Raw genomic sequence first — 26,301 nt, 5'->3', positions numbered from 1 at the left:
TGTAGATTTGAAAACAAAATGTGTTGAGGGTGATCCACCATGAACATATCCAAGCTCTTTATTATTCCACACCACAATACAATACTATGTACCAGAAGGTTATAAACATGGAAACAGTTTTTGCAGATCTCAGTACCGTAATGGTGGTACTGTTTCCTATGTTTCAAATGAAATAGAGTGTAGAGCACTAAATCTTAGTTGGGCATGTGTAGAGAAACACTGTACTCCACCAAGGTAAAGGAATTTGTTTTCTCAGACCACACCATGTCAACAGTAGAGTTAAGACATTTTATAAAAGGGGATGAGAGCAAGGCTGCACAAAAGTTAACAAAATCTAGTACCTTAATATTAACAAAACACAATCTCGTAAAACTAACACACCAGCTGAGCATAACAAACTGGGACAAATTATTTCAAAACTGTGATTCCAGTGCCCAAACAGTTTATGAAACATTCCACAATTACTTAACAGGTACTTTAAAAGCCCATCTTGTTCAAAAGAAATATCATAAAACAAGAAAAGACAAATTTTGGTACACCAAAGAACTGGAGAATCTAAAAAATAAGCTACTACTACTGTTGAAGAGCCTTGCCAAAGTAAACAATTCTAATGAAATTAAGGATCTCAAAAAAATCACTAAGAAACTGTATAAGAAAGAGTTACAATTGGCGAAACAAAGATACAACACAAATCTCATAAAAAATAGTAAAAAACAATGCAAAACAGCCTGGTCAGTAATTAATACTGTTAAAGGTGAAGTCAGAAACTTTGACAAGACAGTCCCAATACCAGCAGATAAATTCAATGAATATTTTGTAAGCTGTGCTGATGATATCAAAAAGTTGATCAGTAAACCCAATGTAATACGTATAGATTATCTTAAGAGAGCAAACCTAAATCATAATAGGGCCAGATCATCATTGAAACACTTTAAAGAGGTACGCCAACATGAAGTTCTTAAAATAGTCAAAGAAATGAAAAATTCATAAAGTACAGATATTTTTAATATGTCAAACAATCTATTGAAACAAATCATGCATTACATTACAGCACCATTAACATATTCTATAAACCTGTGTCTCATAGAAGGGTTTTTTCCTGATCCTCTCAAACTATCCAAGGTAACTCCAGTCTTTAAGAACGGTGTCAAATCAGATCCTGCAAACTATAGACCAATTTCACTAATTCCAGTACTAGGAAAAGTGTTTGAAGGCATAATATATCAGCAGATGTATGAGTACCTAGAACTAAATGGTATGTTAAGTGCATCACAGTTTGGTTACAGAAAAGGAAGGTCAGCTATACATGCCATTGAGCTCTTAGTCAGAGACATTCTAGCAACATTTGAGGACCATGCGCACACACAGGTAACCTTATGTGATCTGAGCAAAGCTTTTGACTGTGTTGACCATTCACTTTTGCTCTCTAAACTTGAGTGCTATGGAATATGTGATGGAAGTTTAAAACTCATCAAATCATACCTCAATAAAAGGAAACAGGTGGTGAGTTCAGGAAGTCATCTGTCAAACATACTCGAGGTTCAACACGGAGTGCCACAGGGATCTAAATTGGGACCACTTCTTTTCCTTGTACACATAAATGACTTACCAGGAAATATAGATGTAAAGACATTTATGTATGCAGATGATACAACTTTTCTATCTGTAAACCATGTACTTGATAACCTTGTAAGTGATATGAAATTGGCAAAAGAAAATGCAACATCATGGTTTAATGCCAATGGTCTGCTATTAAATGAGGAAAAGACCCAGAATATGTGGTTCAGTCTATCAAAGACCACAAAAATAGAAAAACAAAAGGCAAAGTTTTTAGGTATCATACTTGACAACAGTCTAACATGGAACTCTCATGTTGATCACATAGTGGTTAGGTTGTCAAGAGTAATATATTTGCTGAAGAGACTGATGTGTTGTGTGACATTAGAGTATGTAAGGACAGCGTACTTTGCCTTTTTTCAATCTGTTTTAAGGTATGGGTTAATACTCTGGGGAAACAGCAGAAAAATAAATGAAATTATGGTGATCCACAAGAAAGCAATCAGAGTAATGGCTCAGGTAGATAATAGAACACATTGTAAACCATTGTTCATTAAATACAGAATTTTAACAGTTATTAATTTATATATTCTTGACAGTGTTAACTACATACTTGCTGAACTACCTAATTTAAATGTAACAAATCAAAGGCATGACTACTATACAGGAACCTGTACTTCTCTGCTGTTGCCACAAAATAGATTAACTAAAACTAACAATAGTCATAAGTACATGGCAATTAAAATATACAACAAATTGTCTAAAATGTGTCAATCAAGCCTGACAAATTATTTAAAGAAAATGTTCATAACTTCTTGTTAACTACTCTATTCTATTCATTAGAAGAATTTTTAGAAATGCCCAATATCAACTTAAATATGTAAAAATTTATTTTGTAAAATTAATAGGTTAAGTGAACTGACGAAGTCTATTGCATGTAATAATGCTGAATGACCAATAAAGAATCTGAATCTGTTTGAAGACTGCCATTCAGCAAGTTGGGTCTTCGCTATGCACTCAATTCTAAGTCACAGGTTGTTAATAGTTTGTTCTCCCAATCATTATTAGTCATAACATTTTTGGTATTCACTAACATTAGCGTACTTTACAAAACAATTTCCATGAATATTTTGTGGAAAGTAATTTATCATATTTGCACTGTAGTCTTCTTGTGCACTCTGTACCACATTTATCTGATTATTAACTAATGTTTCTCACAGTTAAGTTACTACAAAGTTGTCAGTGAATTCTAGCAATATAATAATTAGTTTCTTCAGTATGATCACTGTCATTATTTACAACCTACCTGTATATACCGTGAGTTAACACCATTTTTATTTTACAAATTGATTAAAACAAAATCAAACATTGGGAACTTCAGGTTGAGATATAAAAATGTAGGAAAGGGTATATTGCTACTCACCCTAAACAAGACACATTAAGTTGCAGACAGGCAAAATTAAAAGACACTTACACATAAGCATTTGGCCACAACATTTGATAGAAAAAGAAAGAGAAACACACATCATTCATTCATTCATACAAGTAAGCACGCCTTATGCACACATGGCCACAAACTCTGGCAGCTCAGAACAGAATGCATCTGCCACGTGGAATGGAAGCAGCAATCTGGAGGGGCGAGGAAAGGGAAGATGACGGGGTAGCAGTGATGGGTAGGGGGGAGAGAGGAGCGCCGTCTGGTTGAGTGTTCAGAGTGCAGCAATGGGGAAGGTGTGGAGCAGAGAGGTGGAGAAAATAGAGGAAGAAAGGAGAGGAGTGTGTGTGTTGGCAGATGGTGGCAACACAGAGGGTGGGTGATGAAAATGGGGAAGACATGATACTGCAGGGGTGGTGGAAACTGCTGGCTGGAGGGTGTGGGGACAGTATGTTACTGTTGGTTGAGGTGATGATAATTATGAGAGCAGAGAATGTGTTGTAAGGATAACTCCCATCAGTTCAGAAAAGCTGGTGGTGGAGGGGAGGATCCAGATGGCTCAGGAAGAGAAGCAGCCATTTAAATCAAGTATGTTATGTTCAGCTGTGTTGTGCCACAAGGTGGTCTACTTTGGTCTTGGCCACAGTTTGGTGGTAGCCATTCATACTGGTGGAAAGCTGGTTGGTAGTCATACCAATACAAAAAACTATGCAATGATTGCACCAGAGGTGCTGTGTGACATGGCTGCTTTCAAAGATGGTCTGTCTCTGATAGGGTAAGATAAGCCTGTGACAGGACTAGAATAGGAAGTTGCTGTGTGGATGGACTGGGCAGGTCTTGCACCTGGGTCTTCCACAGGGATATGACCCTTGTGGCAAGGGGCTGCGATTGGGAATGGCATAGGAATAGACTACGATATTTTGGAGGTTACGTGGGTTGCAGAATGCCACTTTAGGAGAGGTGGGAAGGATCTCGGGTAGGATGTTCCTCATTTCAGGGACTGATGATATGACAAAGCCCTGGTGAAGAATGTGGTTCAGTTACTGCAGTACAGGTTGGTATTGTGTGGCCCTAGGAAAGGATGTGGTCCAGTTGTTCCAGTCCAGGTTGGTAGGGTTCACTCATTTGTAGCTGGTCCTTGGAGGTGGTGGGAGGAGTGCAGATGTGGGAAATGGCACAGACACCTGTTTGTGGACTACGTCTGGGAACAATGCCTGCCCCGAAAGGCCTTGATGAGACACTCAGCATACTGGGCAAAGGAGTTTTTGTCATTGCAGATAAGCCATCCCCTAGTGGCCAGGTTTTATGGGAGGGATTTTTTGGCGTGAAAGGGATGACAGTTGTCGAAATGCACTATTGGTGGTTGGTGGGTTTTAATGCAGAAGAGGTGCAGATGGAGCCATGAGAGAGGAGTAGGTCAATATCTAGGAAGGAGGTATGCTGGGTTGAGAAGGACTATGTGAATGGATGGGAGGGAAGGTGCTGAGATTGTGAAGGGATGAAAATATGGTGTCTTGGCCCTGAGTCCAGATCATGAAGATATTATCAATAGATCTGAACCAGACTAGGGGTTTGGTGCTTTGGGAGCCTAGGAAGGTCTCTAAATGGCTCATAAATGAGTGGCATAAAAGGGTGGGCATGGCTGTACCGCAGATTCATTTTTATACCTTCCCTTCAAAGGAGACGTATTTGTGAGTTAGGATACAGTTAGTAAGACGTATGAGGAATGAGGTAGTGGGTCTGGGGTCTGAAGAAAGTCGGGGAAAGTAGTGTTCAACAGCAGTAAAACCGAGGGCATGAGGGATGTTGATGTGCAGGGAAGTGGTATCAACAGTGATGAGTAGGGATCCAGGAGACAAAGGGGCTGGGATGGTAGACAGTTGGTGAAGGAAGTGATTGGTATCTTTAATATGGGAGGCTGGATTATGGGCAATTGGTTGGAGGTGATGTTCAATGAGAGGTGAAATTCTTTCAGTTGGTACACGATAACCAGCTACAATGAGGTATCCAGGATTGTTGGATTTGTGGAGCTTGTAGAAATTGGGTGTGTGGAGTGTCATACTGGTGAAGACGAAAATGGATACAGTGGACAGGTGCTGGGAAGAGCCTAAGGCTTTAAGCAGGGATTGCAGGTTATGGTGGACTTCTGGCATGGGATCACTCTTGCAGAGTTTACAGGTGGAGGAAATCACATAACTGGCATAGGCATTGTGTCAGGTAGTCACTGCAATTCTTAATTACAGTGGTGGAACCTTTCTCTGCTGGTAGGATGGTTAGGTCAGGATTTATTTTGAGGTTGTGTATGGCTATTCTTTCTTCTGCTGAAAGGTTGATGTTCTGAAGAATGGACCCAGGGAAGGATGATGAGGTCAAATACGAGGTAAGGAATTCCCAGAAAGTGACCAGAGTGAGGTTAGGTGGGAGTGGGAGGATCACAACTGGATAGTGGTATGAACAAAGAGTGGTAATGAATGTTGAAATTTGGTTGGCTTTGGTTGGAGGGATTGGTGGCAAAGAAGTGTTTTCATTGCAGGGATTGGGAGAAGGAGGGTAGGTATTTGACAAGCCCAGCATGGTTAAATTTGGGTGTAGGGCTAGTTATTAATTTCTCACACAAACAGTTACTTTTTTTTTTTTTTTTATTAGTAAAGCATCACTGTTGTTAAATTTAAATCCATGGCTTGAGGAAAATAGAATGATTTTCTGCTTTTAACCAGCTTGGTCAATGCTATTCCAGCAAGGATAAGCATGTGTGACAGGACTGGAAGAGGACGTGCTGGGTGGGTCGATAGGACAGGTCTTTCACCCGAGCCTTCCACAGCATTACGATTGCTGTGGCTAGTGGTTGGATGTGACAGTGGCATGGAGATGGACTAGGTTGTTTTGGAGATCGAGTTGGTGACAGAACACCACTTTAGCAGGGGGTGGGGGGGGGGGGGGGTGAGGGGAGGGATCTTAAATAGGATATCCCTCATTTCACGGAATGATGATAGATAATCAGAGCTCTGGTACAGGTTGTCGTTCAGTTGTTCCAGTCTAGGGTGATACTGGAAGATGAGGGGGGTGCTCTTTTGTGGATGATTCTTGGGGGGTGGTGGGTGGATTAGGGAAGTGTGAGGATATGGCACAGGAAATATGTTTTTGGACTAGGTCTCACATGTAGGACCTGTCTGTGAAAGCCTTCTTGAGATGTTTAGAATGCTAGGCAAGAGAGTTCTTGTCACTCTAGATGTACTGTCCACAGATGACCAGGCCAAGCTGTATGGGAGGGGCTGCTTGGTGTTGAGGGAATGACAGCTACCAAAATTCATGTACTGTTGGTGATTAGCGGGTTTAGTATGAACAGAGCTGTGGATGGAGCTATCAGTCAAGTGTAGTTGAATGACCAGGAAGGTGGCACATTGAGTTCAGGAGGACCAGGTAGAGTGGATGGAAGAGAAGGTGTTGAGGTTGTGAAGGAATGAGGACAGGGTGTCTTGGCCCAAAGTACAGATTATGATGATATCAGCGATGAACCTGAACCAGACATGGGGGTTTGGGGTTTTGGGACACTAAGGTGGTTTCTTCTAGATGACTGGGGCCTAAAATAAATACAGGCCTAAGTGCATGGCTGTGTGACGTCAGCAATGTAGTGTTTGTAAATACTTATCAAAGCCTACAGACATGTGTATATCTGAAACTTCCTGGCAGATTAAAACTGTGTGCCCGACCAAGACTCAAACTTGGGACCTTTGCCTTTCACGGGCAAGTGCTCTACCATCTGAGCTACCGAAGCACGACTCACGCCCGGTCCTCACAGCTTTACTTCTGCCAGTATCTCGTCTCCTACCTTCCAAACTTTACAGAAGCTCTCCTGCGAACCTTGCAGAACTAGCACTCCTGAAAGAAAGGATACTGCAGAGACATGGCTTAGCCACAGCCTGGGGGATGTTGCCAGAGTGAGATTTTCACTCTGCAGTGTGTACTGATATGAAACTTCCTGGCAGATTAAAACTGTGTGCCCGACCGAGACTCGAACTCGGGACCTTTGCCTTTCGCGGGCAAGTGCTCTACCATCTGCGCCAAAGCTCTTTGATCAAATCTTTGATAGTGTAGTAGGGACATTTTTAGTAAAACTTTTTGATAAAAGATGGAGTGATGCCATTGGTTACATGTCATTTCACTTGCTTTAGTGCATATAAGGTATAATATGCCAAAGTATATTTGGTGTGTGGCTACCACCACAGTGATTGTTGGAAAGTATGAAAATATGAAATTCTTCAAATAACAGATCACGCTGACTATGAAAACTGTAATAAGCAGTTGCACTCCTACAAATAAATAGCTGCAGCAATCAGCTGCATTCAAATTTTCTGTACTGTGGATGATGTTAAGCTTACATATAAAACGAAAGGCTGTGGAAGGGATGGATGTGTGGAAAGTCAAGTGTGTCCATAGTACACATAAGTGAAATGAATGTGCTTATAAGTACTCCAAATAACCTAACATAACCTTCATAAATGCCTCATTGGGTGATTTATATATTAGTTCACGTTTCTGGAATAACAAGTAAAATGGTACATTGTGGGATTTGAGTAATGTAGTGAAAGCTAGAATAACTTTCGGCTGTTGCTAAAAATCTGAAATTAGCTGTGAGACCATCTTTAGTAGAAATAGCACTCATGATTTAAAGAATGTAACACTGCACCAGTTGCATATTTTTTCATGATATGCACAATGCTTTGTTAGAATTTATTATCATGATCAAGTATAAATGTTTACATAGGTATGTTTTGGAAACTTGCCCAAAAGAAATCTGTCTGATTGCAGTTGACTATAATAACATAACTGCAGGGTGAGAGAGGCAGGATAACACACATTCAAACACCACATAAAATACTTAAGTGAATATTTTTTTTTTTTGATAATGAGAATAAATTCTCAAAAAGCATAATGTTAAACATAAAAAAATATGTGACTAGTGCAGTGTTTTATTATTTAAATTGTGAATGAGAATGACATAGTTGCAGGCTTTCCAAAAACATCGATTACGATGAATGAAATTAAGAAATGGCATTTCTTAAGTGAGTATTTTGTATGCAAATATGAGGGACCACGTTCATGAGAGAAAATTGAAACTTTTGTTCTTTATGTTCTCATGCTGTAGCTCACAAAGCCAATTCTGGTAAACACTTTGAGCTTCTACACTCGCTATTCATGGTTTCACCCACAATCGTTTCCATTCCTCTCTTTTCCAGCAATATGCTTACCACCACCACCATAAGCTGTTGTTAACTGTTTGGTATCTGTTTCCAAACAGCTATGAGGAAAAATCTTACGATCATGTAATAGCTCCAGTGAAATAGTTTGGTCAAAGAAGTTTCATGAAATCTTTGACAGAGCACGTGTTTGTGTTGGCTGGCTGTTAACATTACATTGCTGACTTCACGCAGATATGTGATTAGGCCTGTATTTATTATAGACCACATGGATGACTCATAAAAGGGATGGCACAGGAGCATGCCATATGTACCGTGGATTTGTTTATAATCCTTCTCCATCCTTCCCCCCAAAGGATGTGGTGGTGTGTGTCAGGATATAGTTGGCAAATCCAGGATGGAATGTAACAATATTATGAAGAGGAAAGTTGCTACTCATGATATAGCAGAGATGCTGAGTCACATATGGGCACAGTGAATAGACTGTCACAATATATGCTTTCACACACACACACACACACACACACACACACACACACATGCAAATGCAACTCACACACATGACTGCAGCCTCTGGCAGCTGAAGCATCATACTGATGTAGTTGGTGAGCTGTGTAAGGAATGAGGTAGCATGTTTCGAGTCTGAGGACATTGAGAGAGGTAGTATTTGGATGAAATGATGAGGAAAACACAAACACCCAGTCCCCAGGCAGAGAAAAATCCCCAACCTGGCCGGGGTATCCGCTAGTGGCAAGGTGATGGGCATGAGAGACGTTGGTGTATAGGGAGGTGGCATCAACAGTGATGAGTAGGGATCCAGGAGGTAAAGGGGCAGGGATGATACAGAGTCAGTGGAGGATGTGAGAAGCTAGGTTTCAGGCAATTGTTCAGAGGTGTTGGTCAACAAAGATACCAATCATTTCCTTCACTGCCTCTCCACCATTCCATCTCCTCGATTCCTACTCATCACTGCTGTTGTCACTGTCCTACATACCACACACCAACAAGCCCATCTTACCGCTGCTGAACACTACCTCTCTCAACATTCTTCAGACTTCACACCCATTACCTCATTCTTCATACACCTTACCAACTACAACCTGACACACAACTACTACTCCTTAGAGGGGAAGGTATATAAAAATTCAAAACACAGCTATGGGCACCCACAGCACACCTTCTAGTGCCAACCTTGTATGGACCACCCAGAGGAAACCTTCCTAACCTTCCAAAACCCCAAACCCATTGTCTGGTGGAGATTCATTGATGGTATCTGTATGATTTGGACCCAGAGCCAAGTTGCCTTATCATCTTTCCTTCACAACCTCAACGCCTTCTCTTCCATCCACTCTACCTGGTCCTCCTCAATTCAATGTGCCACCTTCCTGGTCATTCAAATCCACCTAATTGATAGCTCCATCCACAGCTCTGTTCATATTAAACCTGCTAACCACCAACAGTATATGAATTTTGGCAGCTGTCATCCCGCCCATACCAAGAAATACCCCCATATAGCAAGGCCACCCATGGAGAGGGTATCTGTTGTGACAATAGTGACAAGAACTCACTTGCTCAATATGCTGAAGGACTCACAAGGGCCTTCACAGGCAGGTAATACTCTCCAAACATAGCCTGCAAACAAATATACCCTGCCATATCTTCACATAACCCTAATCATCCCATGACACCAAAGAATCAGCCACAATGGCATACCTACCTTGGCAACCAATACCATCCTGTACTGGGACATGTAGATAGATCCTTTGCTAAGGCTTTGATTATTATCTCATGATACCATGAAATGAGTGGAAGAGCATGTAGATGAAGACGAAATGGGAGATACGATACTGCGTGAAGAGTTTGACAGAGCACTGGAAGACCTGAGTCAAAACAAGGCCCCGGGAGTAGACAACATTCCATTAGAACTACTGACGGCCTTGGGAGAGCCAGTCCTGACAATACTCTACTATCTGGTGAGCAAGATGTATGAGACAGGTGAAATACCCTCAGACTTCAAGCAGAATATAATAATTCCAATCCCAAAGAGCAAGATGCTGACAGGTGTGAAAATTACCGCACTATCAGTTTAATAAGTCACGGATGCAAAATACTAATGCGTATTATCTACAGATGAATGGAAAAACTGGTAGAAGCTGACCTCAGGGAAGATCAGTTTGGATTCCGTAGAAATATTGGAACACGTGAGGCAATACTGACCCTACGACTTATCTTAGAAGCTAGATTAAGGAAAGGTAAACCTACGTTTCTAGCATTTGTAGACTTAGAGAAAGCTTTTGAAAATGTTGACTGGAATACTCTCTTTCAAATTCTGAAGGTGGCAGGGGTAAAATATAGGAAGCGAAAGGCTATTTACAATTTGTACAGAAACCAGATGGCAGTTATAAGAGTCGAGGGGCTTGAAAGTGAAGCAGTGGTTGGGAACGGAGTGAGACAGGGTTGTAGCCTATCCCCGATGTTATTCAATCTGTATATTGAGCAAGCAGTGAAGGAAACAAAAGAAAAATTTGGAGTAGGTATTAAAATCCATGGAGAAGAAATAAAAACTTTGAGGTTTGCCGATGACATTGTAATTCTGTCAGAGACAGCAAAGGACTTGGAAGAGCAGTTGAATGGAATGGACAGTGTCATGAAAGGAGGGTATAAGATGAACATCAACAAAAGCAAAACGAGGATAATGGAATGTAGTCTAATTAAGTTGGGTGATGCTGAGGGAATTAGATTAGGAAATGAGACACTTAAAGTAGTAAAGGAGTTTTGCTATTTGGGGAGCAAAATAACTGATGATGGTCGAAGTAGAGAGGATATAAAATGTAGACTGGCAATGGCAAGGAAAGCATTACTGAAGAAGAGAAATTTGTTAACATCGAGTACAGATCTAAGTGTCAGGAAGTCGTTTCTGAAAGTATTTGAATGGAGTGTAGCCATGTATGGAAGTGAAACATGGACGATAACTAGTTTGGACGAGAAGAGAATAGAAGCTTTCGAAATGTGGTGCTACAGAAGAATGCTGAAGATTAGATGGGTAGATCATATAACTAATGAGGATGTATTGAATAGGATTGGGGAGAAGAGGAGTTTGTGGCACAAATTGACTAGAAGAAGGGATCGGTTGGTAGGACATGTTCTGAGGCATCAAGAGACCACCAATGTAGTATTGGAGGGCAGCGTGGAGGGGTAAAAATCGTAGAGGGAGACCAAGAGATGAATACACTAAGCAGATTCAGAAGTATGTAGGTTGCAGTAGGTGCTGGGAAATGAAGAAGCTTGCACAGGATAGAGTAGCACAGAGAGCTGCATCAAACCAGTCTCAGGACTGAAGACCACAACAACAACAACCATGAAATGAGATACAGCCCCCCTTCTAAAGTGGTGTTGTCACCTACCCAACCTATGCAACATCCTAGTCTACTCATATACCATTCTCACTTTCAACCTCTTCCCACAGTGATCCTATCCCTGTGGGAAACATAGGTGCACAAGCTGCCCAATCCACTCACCTAGCACTTCCTTTACAATCCTGTTGGAGGCTTATTTTAACCCATCAGAGGCAGGGCCATTTCATGTACCAAATCTGCTGCTACTGATGCATGCGTTTTTTTTTTTTTTTTTTGGGGGGGGGGGGGGGGGGGAATGACGAACAACCAGCTGTCCATCAGAATGAATGGCCACCACCAAACTGTGGCCAAGAACAAAGTTGACCCCTGGTGGCACAACATGCTCAATTTCAGCGAGTGCTTCACAATCTAGACCCTCTGGATCCTTCCCTCCACCATCAGATTTTTTGAACTCTATAGATGGGAGTTATCGTTGCACCACATCCTTTGCTCCTATAACCCTTCTGGCCTCAATCTCCATTGTGACACTGTCCCCACACCCTCAACAAAAAAGTTTCTCCTTTTTCTGTCCGATCACTCCCTCCCAATTTGCGTCTCCATTTCACCTTCATTGTGCACCACTGCCAACTGGATCCAACAGCCATTCATCACATGCTTAGCCTGTGCACCTGCCAGCTCTCCCTCTCACATTTCTAGTCAGCAATCTAGCTGTCTACCTCTGAGCCTCTAGCTACCCAGCCCCAACACCTCTTTCTGTCTCCTGCCTCTCTCTGGCTCTACCCAGCCCACCCTATCCCACTGCAACCAAATCTACCTGCCAAACTGCAATCCTTGCAGTGTGTGTGTGTGTGTGTGTGTGTGTGTGTGTGTGTGTGTGTGTGTGTGTGTGTGTGTGTGTGTGCGCGCGCTCCAGCCCAAGAAAAGATTCGTTCCAACTAGCAAGTTTTCTTTCTTTTTTGTGAGAGCCTGCTGACAACTCACCACTTCTGCTTTTCAGTGAAAGGTCATCTTTACTTCTAAAATATAGGAATACATAACACATACTCATGAAAATAAATATTAATTTTCCTTCTACAGATCTTAAGCGAAGTGATCCTCAAAGAAGTGGAACCTTCATGAGTTGTCACTGGTGGTTGAATGGTTATGAATGAGAATGGGCACCAATAGTGTTGACTTGTAGAGTTCACGTCACATTGTATCAACTGCTACTAGAGTAAAAGAAGGAACTACTTGCTACGGGGTAGGTGTGTCTAATTCAATGATTCATTTCAGCTGTGGACCCATTAGGAACTAAAATTTGGACACAATATTTTAACTGCCAACCACTGGTCCACAGCAAAAATAAACTTTTTGGAATGGAAATAATCTGCCACACTGGCTGCCATCACTTGGATTACAATAGCACTTTATTTTTGTATTTTTCACTACAGCACAGTTTAGACTGTGCAGCCATTATCAAGTATACGGCATAACCTGTCTAACATACAGGGTGACAGCCATAAATTACATGGGGCATACATTGACAACATGCATCTGGATGGCCAGACTTTAAGATAAATACCATGAACCACTGATTATAAATGATAGGTTAAAACTATGTGCTGGAACAAGATTCAAACCAGGATCCTTACCAGTTTGGCCATCTCAGCACTACTGGCTTTAGGGTAATTTAGTATGATTAGTTCTTTGAAGTCACATATAGTGTTTTCTGAATGTAAGTCTTGTTGTTGTTGTGGTCTTCAGTCCTGAGACTGGTTGGATGCAGCTCTCCATGCTACTCTATCCTGTGCAAGCTTCTTCATCTCCCAGTACTTACTGCAACCTACATCCTTCTGAATCTGCTTAGTGTATTCATCTCTTGGTCTCCCTCTACGATTTTTACCCTCCACGCTGCCCTCCAATGCTAAATTTGTGATCCCTTGATGCCTCAGAACATGTTCTACCAACCGGTCCCTTCTTCTTGTCAAGTTGTGCCATAAACTCCTCTTCTCCCCAATTCTATTCAATACCTCCTCATTAGTTATGTGAACTATGTACGTCTTACAGAAGATAAATTGAGAGGCAGCTGACATATTTGGTAAACCAAAACGCATTCTATTCTAAGCTAATTTTACACATTTGTTTCTTGTGTCTGGAACTGGAAGGAGGGAGGTATTTCTGCAATTACAGCTGACTTGCTTATTTTAATTCTTGTAGGGATTACATGGTTAAGTCAGTCAGAAAAACAGGCTTGATACATTAATCATTAACTAATGTCAGAAGTAGCTAAGAAGGGGAGGGGGAGGTTCTGAATGGTGAAGGGATTTTAGTACTCAGCTAGTAACAAAACTGTACACACCAAAATAATACTTCTGATTAATGCAAAGGTTTTTTGCTGTCTTTTAAGGGTTGTGTTTGTGTAACCAATGTCTGTCAGTAGTGTATACTGCATATGACCTTAAAAAATGTGACTTGCCAGATGATGGCTTTGGTGCTTCCTAAGTCAAAGACTCTGAAGTGACTTCCACTGCAACCTCCCACTCAATGTGACAGATTGGTTGGTTGGTTTAAAAGAGGGGGAAAGGGACCACACTACCAGGTCATCGGTCCCTTGTTCCTAATAAAACAAAGCCACAAGTGTTAGAATAAAATAGACGAGACATATAACGCAAAACGGAAAGAAAGGAAAGACCACAAGAACAAAGGAAAGGCAACAAACACTAAAAGGAATAAAAGAGAACAAGAGAACAACAGAGAGATGCAAGAAACAGTTAGAAGAGAGTAAAACAAGGAAGCAGATTACAGTGGCTGGCCGACCACGAAAATAAAAAGGAAAAGCCAGCCACCCTGCAACACATTAAAACCTTCACCCTAAAAGCACTAGGGTGGAGGACACAGAAAACCTTCACCCTAAAAGCACTTGGGTGGAGGACACAGAGGGACAAAGGACAGGTGCTAAAACTCAGATCGAATGATAAAACCCACCCTCATGGATGAAACGTAAAACAAAATCAGCCGATGAGGCGTTGTCAACTAAAATCAATGATAATGAGTCTGGCAATTGAAAATGAAGTCACAGGGAAGCCAAAGAAGGACATAGCAAAAGAATATGGGCCACTGTCAACTGGGCGCCGCACCGACAGTGAGGTGGGTCTTCATGGTGCAGGAGGTAGCCGTGGGTCACCCATGCATGGCCAATGCGGAGCCTGCACAGAACCACAGAGTCCCTCTGCACATTCGTGGTCCCCTTATGGCTCGCAGTTTGTTGTGCATACTGAGATTTTGCCATTTCAACTCCCACAGCTGAAAAACCTTGCGGCATAATAATGAATGCAGGTCAGTTGCGGGGATGCCCATCTCCAGAAGTGGTTTCCATGTAGTCTGTTTGGCCAGCCTGTCAGCAAGTTCATTTCCTTGGATTCTGACGTGAACACCACTGAACGACTGGACTGTTCCAGGGCATAGATGGACTCCTGGAAGGACACTACCAAAGGATGATGAGGGTATCACTGGTCAATAGTTTTCAGGCTGCTCACGGAGTCAGTACATAAAAGAAAAGACTCCCTAGGACATGAACGGAGATACTGAAGTGCACAAGAAATGGCCACCATCTCTGCAGTGAATACACTGCAGCTATCGGGTAAGGAATGCTCTTCAATATGGCCGCTGTGAATGTAGGCAAAGCCAACGCGACCATCAGCCATCGAGCTGTCAGTGTAAACCACTTCAGAGCCCCAGAACATGTCAAGAATCAAGAGGAAGTGACAGCAGAGAGCCACAGGGTTAATGGAGTCCTTAGGGTCACGTAAAAAGTCCAGACGAAGCTACGGCCGAGGTGTACACCATGGAGGCATACATGAACGGACCACAAGTAGAGGTGGTAAATGGAAGGACTCCAGTTTGTATAGAAGGGACCGAACGCGAACCGCAATTGTTGGTTCCAACCTGGGCCACCGATGCAGGAGATGGACTGCCACGGGCGAGAAAAGGAGATGATAATTCGGATGTTCAGGGGAACTACAAATGTGTGCTGCGTAACTGGTGAGCAGTTGCGCATGTCTCATCTGCAATGGAGGGATGCCAGCCTCCAACAGTATGCTGGTCACTGGACTTGTCCTAAAAGCTCCTGTTGCTAGTCAAACCCCGCAGTGGTGCAAAAGGTCAAGTAAATGCAATACTGAAAGTGCTGCCGAACCATAAACCACACTCCCATAGTCAATTCAGTATTGAACAAGGGCTCTGTAGTGCCGCAGCAGCGTAGAGCGACCTGCACCCCAATTGGTGTTGCTCAGGCAACACTTCTGCTTAAGCTGACAAAGATGAGGGAGTCAAGTAAATCGAGAGTCAAAATCCAGTCCTAGGAATGGGAGTGGATCATCATTAAGGTAAAGTGCTGGTTCCAGATGAATGGTACGATGCCAACAGAAGTGTATGACACATGACTTTGTGGCTGAAAACTGGAAGCTGTGGGCTAGAGCTCATGACTGCGCCTTGTGGATGGCTCCCTGTAGGCACCGCTCAGCAACACCAGTACTGAAGCTGTGGTGTCACCGCCAGACACCACACTTGCTAGGTGGTAGCTTTAAATCGGCCGCGGTCCATTAGTACATGTCGGACCCACGTGTCGCCACTGTCAGTAATTGCAGACCTAGCGCCACCACATGGCAGGTCTAGAAAGACGGACTAGCACTCGCCCCAGTTGTACAACGACTTTGCTAGCGACTACACTGACGAAGCCTTTCTCTCATTTGCCGAGAGACAGTTAGAATAGCCTTCAGCTAAGTCCATGGCTATGACCTAGCAAGGCGCCATTAACCATATCTGGAGAGAGTCTCATTTGTATAGTCAAGAGCGATGTACCACAAGGATGAATTAAAGTTAAGTAAACAGACGCTACGTACTTTTCTTTAGTGCATTAATTACGTATCCTGTTCCAGAATTCACGCCTGTCTGCGTTAGATAGCGTGCATTTCAGCCTCCTCTATCTACAAGGTGTTGGCACATTTGCCAACACATCATTGGCGACGAGTGTAAACGTGTTCATTCTACTTGCTTAAATTACTTGTGTCATGGCTTCGCCACATTCTCCAGATGTACTGTCTGACTTTTATCGCTTGCAGAATCAGCAGACGCAGGCGTTATTGGATGCCCTTGGACAGCTCGTCCAGGGTCAACGTGCGCTGCAAAACGATGCGGCCGCCGCCGCTTCATCGCTACCACAGCCACAACACGCAGTTGCATCCCCATTCCGTAGTTTTCATCCCGACAATGAAAGCTGGACGGAGTGGTCACGCCAATTTGGATTCCATCTCACTGCCTACAGAATTCAAGGTAATGAGCGGCAGCCGTTTTTGCTTTCGTGTGTAGGTGTGTCCACCTACCATGTGATAGTGAAATTGTTTCCCCGACGCGACATAGCAACTCTGTCATACGAAGAAATTTTGTCTGCTTTAGATGCCTATTTCAAAGAAACAGTAAATGTCGTTGCAAAAAGGTATACGTTCTTTCGTACAAAACATACGGCCGGTCAAACTAATCGGGAGTGGGTTGCAACATTGCAAGTCCTAACGAGGGATTGTGCTTTTGAATGTGACTGTGGACTCCCTTATTCAGATACTATGGTGCGTTATGCAATTGCACAGAACGTTTCTGATGTTTGTATACGGGACCAGATTTTGAAACTAGTCAATCCCTCCCTTCTACAAGTGATAGACATACTGGATAGGCAAGACACACTTGACTTTGCTCAGGAATCCTTTGACACTTCGCCAGCTGTGTGTCGCATTAACCGGCCCGCCAGGCGCACTGCACGGAACTGTAAACAGCCTTCGCGCACGTCCGCACCACCTCGTGTGCCGTGAAAGCAAGCAAATGCAGTGCTGAAATCATGCCCGCGGTGTGCAACTAGACATTCGCGTGAGAATTGCCCGTCACGCCAAGCTATTTGCTTTTTCTGTAATAAGAAAGGACATGTTCAAAGTGTTTGCCAGAAAAAGCTCGGGAACCTTCGCCCATGGACATTCATGTAGTTAATGCCACTCCGCCCAGTGTTTCTCTCTCTAACAGTGACTGTGTTCGTCCCACAAAAAGTGTGCGTCGACATCGATGGCAATCCCGTCACGTCGCAAGTGATTCTGTACCAGTGTCTGTTCAAGTTGCACACAACAGTCGCTCTTGCCGGCAGTAGGACAATAAACTTTTTGTAGATTTGGACTTTGCCGGACAAGTGATACTGTTCCAGCTCGATACCGGAGCTGCAGTTTCATTGCTCAATCACTCCACGTACAAACAACTGGGCGCCCCTCCGTTGCGTGCCGCAAATGTTCAGTTATGTAGTTATTCAGGACAGCTTATCCCTGTGTTAGGACAGTGCAGCCTTCTTGCAACATACAAGGGACAAACAAAACTTGTGTCATTTTACGTTCTTCGTTCTCTTCTGCAGTGAACTTGTTTGGTTTAGATTTATTTCAATTGTTTAACTTGTCAATAGTAAATCAGGTCCTATCAGTGAACCAGACTGTGCCTTCAGCCAGTGTTTCTCGTCTATGTGAAGAATTTGCAGACATTTTTACACCGGGCCTTGGTTGCGCTAAGAACTATGAAGCACATTTGGAACTAAAAGTAAACGTGCAACCGAAATTTTTCAGAGCGCGCAATGTTCCCCACGCATTGCGTGATGAGGTCGCAAGAACTTTACACGATTTAGAATCACAAGGTGTACTTGAACGTGTGCAGGCTTCTCTCTGGGCCTCACCCTTAGTAATTTTGCAAAAACCTTCCAGAAAATCGAGACTTTGCATGGACTTCAAGGCCACAGTGAATCCACAACTTGTGACTGCTACTTTTCCTTTGCCCCGACCGGAAGATCTTTTTGACAAACTGTGCCCGGGAAAATATTTTTCAAAGTTGGACCTAGCAGATGCGTACTTGCAAATACCGGTGGACGAAAAATCCCAGTGCGTATTGGTGGTTAACACGCATCTTGGCTTGTACAGGTTCAAAAAACTGCCATTCGGGTGTGCATCCGCCCCTGCATTGTTTCAGCAATATTTACAAACTATTTGTGCGTCGGTCCCTACTGCAGCAAACTATCTGGATGATATAGTGATCTCCGGAAACACAGAAGAAGAACATTTTGCAAACCTACGAACATTATTTCAGGTCTTGCGACAAAATGGTCTTCGCTTGAGGAAGGACAAATGTGTGTTTTTTGCTCGTGACTTGCCATATCTGGGACATGTCCTTAATGCCCAAGGCATACATCCGAGTCCGGAGCACCTCCGTGCCATACAGGAGTTGCCTTCGCCACAGACTTTGAAGCAGCTACAGAGTGTGTTGGGAAAAATTAACTATTATAATAAATAAATTCCGCATGCCTCTTCCATTTCAGCTCCGCTTCATCGCTTACGCTGTAAAGGTGTTCTGTTCGTCTGGTCGACGGAATGCGAATGCGTCTTTTGCCAATTGAAATCGGCGTTGCTTTCAACTACTTGCCTTACGCCATTCGATCCCCAGAAACCCCTTTTGTTGATGGTAGATGCATCGGATTTCGGGATTGGTGCTGTGCTTGCGCACAAAGATGGTTTGCATGATCGCCCTATTGCCTTTGCGTCCAAATTGCTCTCGTCAGCGCAAAGAAATTATTCCCAGATAGAGAAAGAAGCTTTGGCTCTCGTGTTTGGTGTTACAAAGTTTCATGATTTCTTGTATGGTCGTCACTTTACCATCATCACAGACCACAAGCCTTTGACATCGCTTTTTCATCCGAACAAGCCTGTACCTCCACGTACAGCGCAGAAGTACATTCGCTGGTCTATTTTCCTCTCGCAGTACCACTACGATATCTTGTATCGGTCCACTGCTAAGCACGGAAACGCCGATGCGTTGTCCCGTTTGCCTGTTGCTGAGGATAGAGCATTCAATTCTTCCGAACTTGCTTGCATGTTCATTGATGCGGAAACTGATGACGTGGTCGAATCATTTCCGATTGATTTTCGTCGTGTAGCTACAGCCACAGCTGCTGACCCTGTCCTTGCTAACGTTTTGCGTTTTGTTGCTATGCAATGGCCCTTGTCGAAGTCACGGATCGAGGATCCGTTGGTTTGCCGATTTTTTGCTCACAAGGAGAGACTTTTTGTACGACGTGGTGTTTTACTGTTGCGTTCTGATAATGATCAGTCTAGGGTCGTGGTCCCCCGTTCGTTACAGTCCTCTGTCTTAAAGCTTCTCCATCAAGGACATTGGGGTATAGTGCGTACGAAACAACTTGCTCGTCAGCACTGTACTTGGTTTGGAATCGATGCTGCGATTACGAATATGTGCTCTTCTTGCATGGCGTGTGCCGAACAACAATCCGCGCCACCGCGGAAATTCTTTGCTTGGCCAAAAACCACTTCCCCTTGGCAACGCTTACATATCGATTTTGCTGGTCCCTTCTGGAATGCTCGATGGTTGGTTGTTGTCGATTCCTTCAGTAATTTTCCTTTTGTTGTCCGGATGTCTTCCACGACGTCATCTGCCACCATCCAAGCGTTGTCCGCTATCTTTTGCATTGAAGGTCTACCATAGGCTATTGTTTCCAACAATGGCCCACAATTCATGTCCGCAGAATTTCAGTCATTCTGCACGGCCAATGGTATTCAACATCTGACGTCCGCGCCATTTTCGCCTCAGTCAAACGGTGCCGCTGAACGTTTGGTCAGGACTTTCAAGTCACAGATGTTGAAATTGAAAGAGTCGCATTCTCGGGAGGACGCGTTGTTGCTCTTTTTGTCTTCGTATCGCTCTCAGCCCGCGATGGTCGCACGCTGGCTGCGTTGCTTCACGGTCGTCCTCATCCAACCTTGATGTCTTTGCTGCATCCGCTGCATCAGGTTCCTGGGCAGCGGCAGACTCCTGCTTTTGCTCCAGGCGACGTTGTATTCTATCGCAACTATCGCGGTTCACGGCGTTGGCTCGCAGGGCGCATTCTTCGCTGCCTCGGCCGCGCGATGTATTTGGTTTTGGGGGCCTCTGGTGAGGTGCGTCGGCATCTCAATCAGCTGCGCCTCTATCGTCGCACGGGTTCAGCCGCTCCCCGTCTGCTTTCAGCGACGGTGCCGCCCGGTCAGCGCCCTGGGAACCAATCTACTGGCTCAGCTCGCCTCATCCCCAGGTGTTACCGACGATGCCTTCCATTTTGCCCCATGGCGTCGCGCCGGCGCCGCAGCCGCCGCCGGCGCCGCCTGCAGTGGACGCTTTGCTGCAGCCGCCAAGCGCCTCCCTGGGTCCCGTGCCACCGATCGCTTCCTGTGACCAGCTGTCCTCCGCCATGGAACTCTTGCTCGCTCCAGACCACATGGCGTCATCGCGCGTCGGATACCCCGACACAATGCATTTCGACCCTTCGGCCCCTCCTGTCTCATTACGGGCGCATACGCCACATGTTGACGTGCACCCTGGACTAGGTTTCCAGGCGTTTCCTAGCTCCCCTCGGACCGAATGGCCGGGTGCGGGTGGCACAGACTTGCCTGTTGTTAGGCTCCCCACCTCATCGCATACGTCAACATGGGGCCCTCCCCACGGCGGGCGGAAGCCTTATAACACGACCGTTCGCCAATTTGCGGGGGAGGAATGTGGTGTCACCGCCAGACACCACACTTGCTAGGTGGTAGCTTTAAATCGGCCGCGGTCCATTAGTACATGTCGGACCCACGTGTCGCCACTGTCAGTAATTGCAGACCTAGCGCCACCACATGGCAGGTCTAGAAAGACGGACTAGCACTCGCCCCAGTTGTACGATGACTTTGCTAGCGACTACACTGACGAAGCCTTTCTCTCATTGCCGAGAGACAGTTAGAATAGCCTTCAGCTAAGTCCATGGCTACGACCTAGCAAGGCGCCATTAACCATATCTGGAGAGAGTCTCATTTGTATAGTCAAGAGCGATGTACCACAAGGATGAATTAAAGTTAAGTCAACAGACGCTACGTACTTTTCTTTAGTGCATTAATTACGTATCCTGTTCCAGAATTCACGCCCGTCTGCGTTAGATAGCGTGCATTTCAGCCTCCTCTATCTACAAGGTGTTGGCACATTTGCCAACACATCAGGAGCAGCAGTACGAAATGTACAAGTCGTCTGCATACAGAGAAGGTGAGACGCAGGGCCCGACAGCTGCTGCTAGACCGTTAATGGCCACTAAAAGTAGAGAGACACTCAATACAAAGCCCTGCAGGCCTCCATTCTCCTTAATATGGATGGGACTATTGGAGGTACCAATTTGGACATGGAAAGAATGGAGCAACAGGAAGTTTTGGATAAAAATCGGGAGCAGGCCCCAGAAACCCCACCCATACAATGTGGCATGGATACGATGTCACCAAGTCATATCGTATGCTTTACGTAAGTCAAAAAAGACTGCAACCAGGTGTTGCCATCTGGAAAAGGCTGTTCGGATGGCAGACTCGATGAACACAAGATTATCAGTGGTAGAGCAACCCTGTCGGAAGACGCCCTGACATGGAGCCAGCAAGTCACGTGACTCCAGGACCCAACCCAATTGCCGACATACCATATGTTCCAGCAGCTACAAAGATCGTTGAGGCTGATGGGCCAATAGCTTTCCACATCAAGCGTGTTTTTACTGGGTTTGAGCACCGGAATGATGGTGCTCTCCCACCACTGCAATGGAAAGATGCCATCGCACCAGATCCAGTTGAGGACGATGAGGAGATGTCACTTGTAGTCAGATGAGAGACGTTTAATCATCTGGCTGTGGATCTGATCAGGCCCAGGAGCTGTGTCGGGACAATGTGCAAGGGCACTGAGGAGCTCCAACTCTGTAAATGGGGCATTATAGGATTCACTGGGGCATGTACTGAATGAGAGGATGTTCCCTACCAGCTGCCGTTTGAGTGTGTGAAAGGCTGGGGGGTAGTTCTCCAATGCAGAGGCTCGAACAAAGTGCTCGGCAATTGTGTTTGCGTCGGTAGATAACACGCCATTTATGGTAACACTGGGGACACCTGTTGGGGCCTGGTACCCGAAAAGACTTTTTATCTTTGCCCAGACTTGGGAAGGTGACATATTGCACCCAATGGGTGAAACGTATCTCTCCCAACACTCCTGCTTCCATCGTTTGATAAGTTGGTGAACACGGGCACAGAGCTGTTTAAAGGCTAAGAGCTGCTCCAGGGAAGGGTGCGAGTTATGCCGCTGTAGAGCTCGCCAACACTCCTTAATTGTTTTGGCGACTTCCGGCGACCACCAAGGGAATGCCTTATACCTCGGGGAACCTAAAGAGCGAGGGATAGCATTTTCTGCCAGAGAAACAATTGTTGTAGTCACCTGCTCAACCATCACATCGATGTTACCGTGTGGGGGAGATTCAACAGTGACAGCAGAGGTGAAACTTTCTCAGTCCGCCTTGTTTAAAGCCCATCTGGGCAGGCGTCTGTGGGCCTGATGCTGGGGCATTGACAGGATGATGGGGAAGTGGTCACTACCACACAGATCATCATGTGCTCTCCAGTGGATAGATGGGAGAAGTCCTGGGGTGCAAATTGATAAATCAATGGCTGAGTAACTACCATGAGCCACACTGAAATATGTGGTGGCCCCAGTGTTTAAGAGACAGAGGTCGAACTGAGACAGTAAAGTTTTGAGATCTCTGCCTAGGTCAGTAAGCATGATGCCATCCCACAAGGGGTTATGGGCATTAAAATCTCCCAAAAGTAGGAAAGGTTTAGGAAGTTGATCAATCAATGCAGCTAATACAGTCAGGGGTACTGCACCATCTGGAGGAAGATAGACACCGCAGACAGTTATTTTCTGTGTCATTCTTAATCTGACAGCCACAGCTTCAAGAGGGGTTTGAAGGGGCACAAGTTCACTACAGACTGAGTTTACGACATAAACGCAAACTCCACCTGACACTCGATTATAGTCGCTACGTTTCCTGTAATATAATAATAGCTGCAGAGGGCAGGGGTCCGCATTTCCGGGAACCAGGTTCCCTGAAGGGCAATGCAGATAGCAGGTGTAAAGCTTAACAATTGCTGTAGCTCAGCCAGGCTGTGGAAAAAGCCGCCGCAATTCCACTGGAGGATGACATCATGAGACTGGGAAGGCATGGAGCATTCAATGAGGCAGTTTATGCCTCAGGGTCACCTGCTGCCACTGACTTATTGCCTCATCAGTCTATATCCATTGTGTCTGAGGATCTGGGGAGATCTAGGTCCACAGCAGACACCGAAATCTTCACCCCATCCTCAAAAACAGAGTTTGTAGGTAGCGGTGGTGTGGGTGCTACCACAATTTCCTTTGTCTTAAGGGTTTTCATTTTGGATTTCTCTCACTGCTCCTTGGGTTTCCCTGGCTGGGAGGACTTCACTGGCTCAGTCTTGGGGACGGAGGATGAGCATGAAGCCCTCTGACCAGCTGCTTTTGGGCTCTTCAGCCACTAGCGGGTGTCGTCTTTCCCACTAGCTGAAATCTGCGAAGGGAGTGACCCAAGGGACCCCTTCCTAGTGAGAGAAGCTGAAGAAGACTTACGCTTTTCGGGCTTAGAAGTGGGGACGGATGTCCTCGATGGTTGGGGGGGGGGGGGGGGGGGGGTATTGCTCCCAAAGTAGGTGGTGCAGGAGCAACAGGGAGGGAAATGCCCCCCACAATCAAGGGCGCAGGTGTAGTCTTCCGACTCTGAGAGGTGACTTGGGTTGAAGGAGCTGATGGTGCCAGAACTGTTGCAGCGGCAGCATACGACAATGTCATACGCACAGGATGCAGGTGTTCAAATTTTCTCTTAGCTTCAGTGTAGGTCAGTCAGTCCAGGGTCTTGTACTCCATGATTTTCCTTTCTTTCTGGAGAATCCTGCAGTCTGATGAGCAAGGTGAATGGTGCTCTCTGCACTTGACACAGATGAGAGATGGGGCACATGGAATATTGGGATGTGATGGGCGTCCACAGTCTGGACATGTGACGCTGGAAGTACAGCGGGAAGACATATGGCTGAACTTCCAGCACTTAAAGCACCGCATGGGGGGAGGGATATAGGGCTTTACATCACAGCGGTAGACCATCACCTTGACCTTCTCAGGCAATGTATCATCCTCAAAGGCCAAGGTGAAGGCACTGGTGCCAACCTGATTATCCCTCGGACCCCAGTGGACGAAATGTACACCTTGTCACTCTAAATTGGCATGTAGCTCATTGTCAGACTGCAAAAGAAGGTCCCTGTGAAATATGATACCCTGGACCATATTTCAGATCTTATGGGGCATGATGGTTATGGAAACATTCTCTAGCTTGTTACAAGTGAGTAACTCCCATGACTGGGCAGAGGATGCTGTTTTGATCATGACTGACCCAGATCTCATTTCGGACAAGCCCTCCACCTCCCAAAACTTGTCCTCTAAATGCTCAACAAAAAAATGAGGCTTCATCATCATCATGAAAGATTCCCCATCAGCTCTTGAACATACAAGGTACCAGGGTGAACAAGATCTGCTGCCACACTTAGCTTGACGTTCCTACCATGGTGTGGCCAGGGAGGGGAACGATTTGGGGTTGTATTTCTGTGCATTGAATTGAGCTCGTGAATGCTTAGAGACTGCTGGTGTTTCACCACCAGCAAGAGATGATGGACTACATCGTGTGTCATCCGCCCTGATGCCACCCACTCTGACTAGGGGCCTTCCCCATGGGCACCACCCAGCCGCAGCAAAGGCCACCTGGCAGGATGGCCATTGCAGGGAGTCCTGATGCCCCAGGGGTATGGGAATCTACTCCTTGGCATATGTAGGGAGTTAATGGTGCAGGTATCAGCAGAGCGATCCCTGTGTGGTCAGGGGGCTACAACTAACAGGGTACTAGGCAGCCTCAATACAACGGACTGGCTACTGTGCTAGATATCAGATGCTAAGAAGTCCATGGTCATCATCAATGCAGAAAGCGACACTGCATACTGCATGGTGGAAAATGCACCCAGGAAGGTGTCCTCGCCCAAGAGATGGAGAATGGGCGGGACTGCAATGTGACGACGAGAAAGTGGGCTACAGATCTCAATGCATGATGGACATGATGCACCGTGTAAGGTGCCCTTCCCCAATTGGCTCGCTCTTCGGAAAAATTTTGAGGAACGGGAGATCAAACCCTACAGGGGACCATCACATAAAGGCCGAAACGTGTGAAACTCCTTTTAGTCACCTCTTACGACAGGCAGGAATACTTTGGGCTTATTCTAACATCCAGACCCACAGGGGGATGACAGATTTTGCCCTCCCACAGGACTTAACCTTTCTTTCCTATTACTAAAAAGTAACAGACAATTTTCCCTCACTAATTTCCTCTGTTTCTCTAAATGAAGCTTGAGCATTTCTATTTGTATGTACAGCTGACAAATTTCCAGAGAGCAATCTGCATTTTCCTGAATATCTGAAAAATGGGAATTTGAGAGTATTTAATATCATTTCTTCACTATCACAGAATTTCCAAATACTTTTTGAAATATGTGTATACCAGCCGAGTTTTCATTCCTTAACAAAAGTTTAACATATATTCTGTGCACAACTGCAATACACAAGAAAAGAGAGAAAATAACTAATAGACTATAAAACAACAGTTCAGAATCTTTATTTTGAATGAACAGTAACTTTGAAATGCATTAGACATTTTCTGAAAATATAATGTTAAATCAATTGGTACAGTTTATTACATTTCAGGATAAGTCTTATAGAGGAGTGCTTATTACAATTTAAAGAACTTTTTCGTGAGGAAAAATTTATAAACAACTTT

At 44.7% G+C, this 26,301-nt stretch overlaps 1 protein-coding gene across 2 annotated transcripts in view; it reads right to left on the bottom strand.

Annotated features, from left to right (window-relative positions):
* The window catches only part of LOC126183213 (serine/threonine-protein kinase fused), a 195,830-nt gene that overhangs the window by 88,568 nt on the left and 80,961 nt on the right, over positions 1-26,301 (bottom strand). The gene's annotated exons all lie outside the window — the stretch shown is intronic.

This window comes from Schistocerca cancellata, chromosome 1 (assembly GCF_023864275.1).
Source record: "Schistocerca cancellata isolate TAMUIC-IGC-003103 chromosome 1, iqSchCanc2.1, whole genome shotgun sequence".
NCBI lineage: Eukaryota > Metazoa > Arthropoda > Insecta > Orthoptera > Acrididae > Schistocerca > Schistocerca cancellata.
The sequence above is the reverse complement of the archived record's forward strand: the minus strand, read 5'-3'. Positions and strand labels throughout refer to the sequence as shown.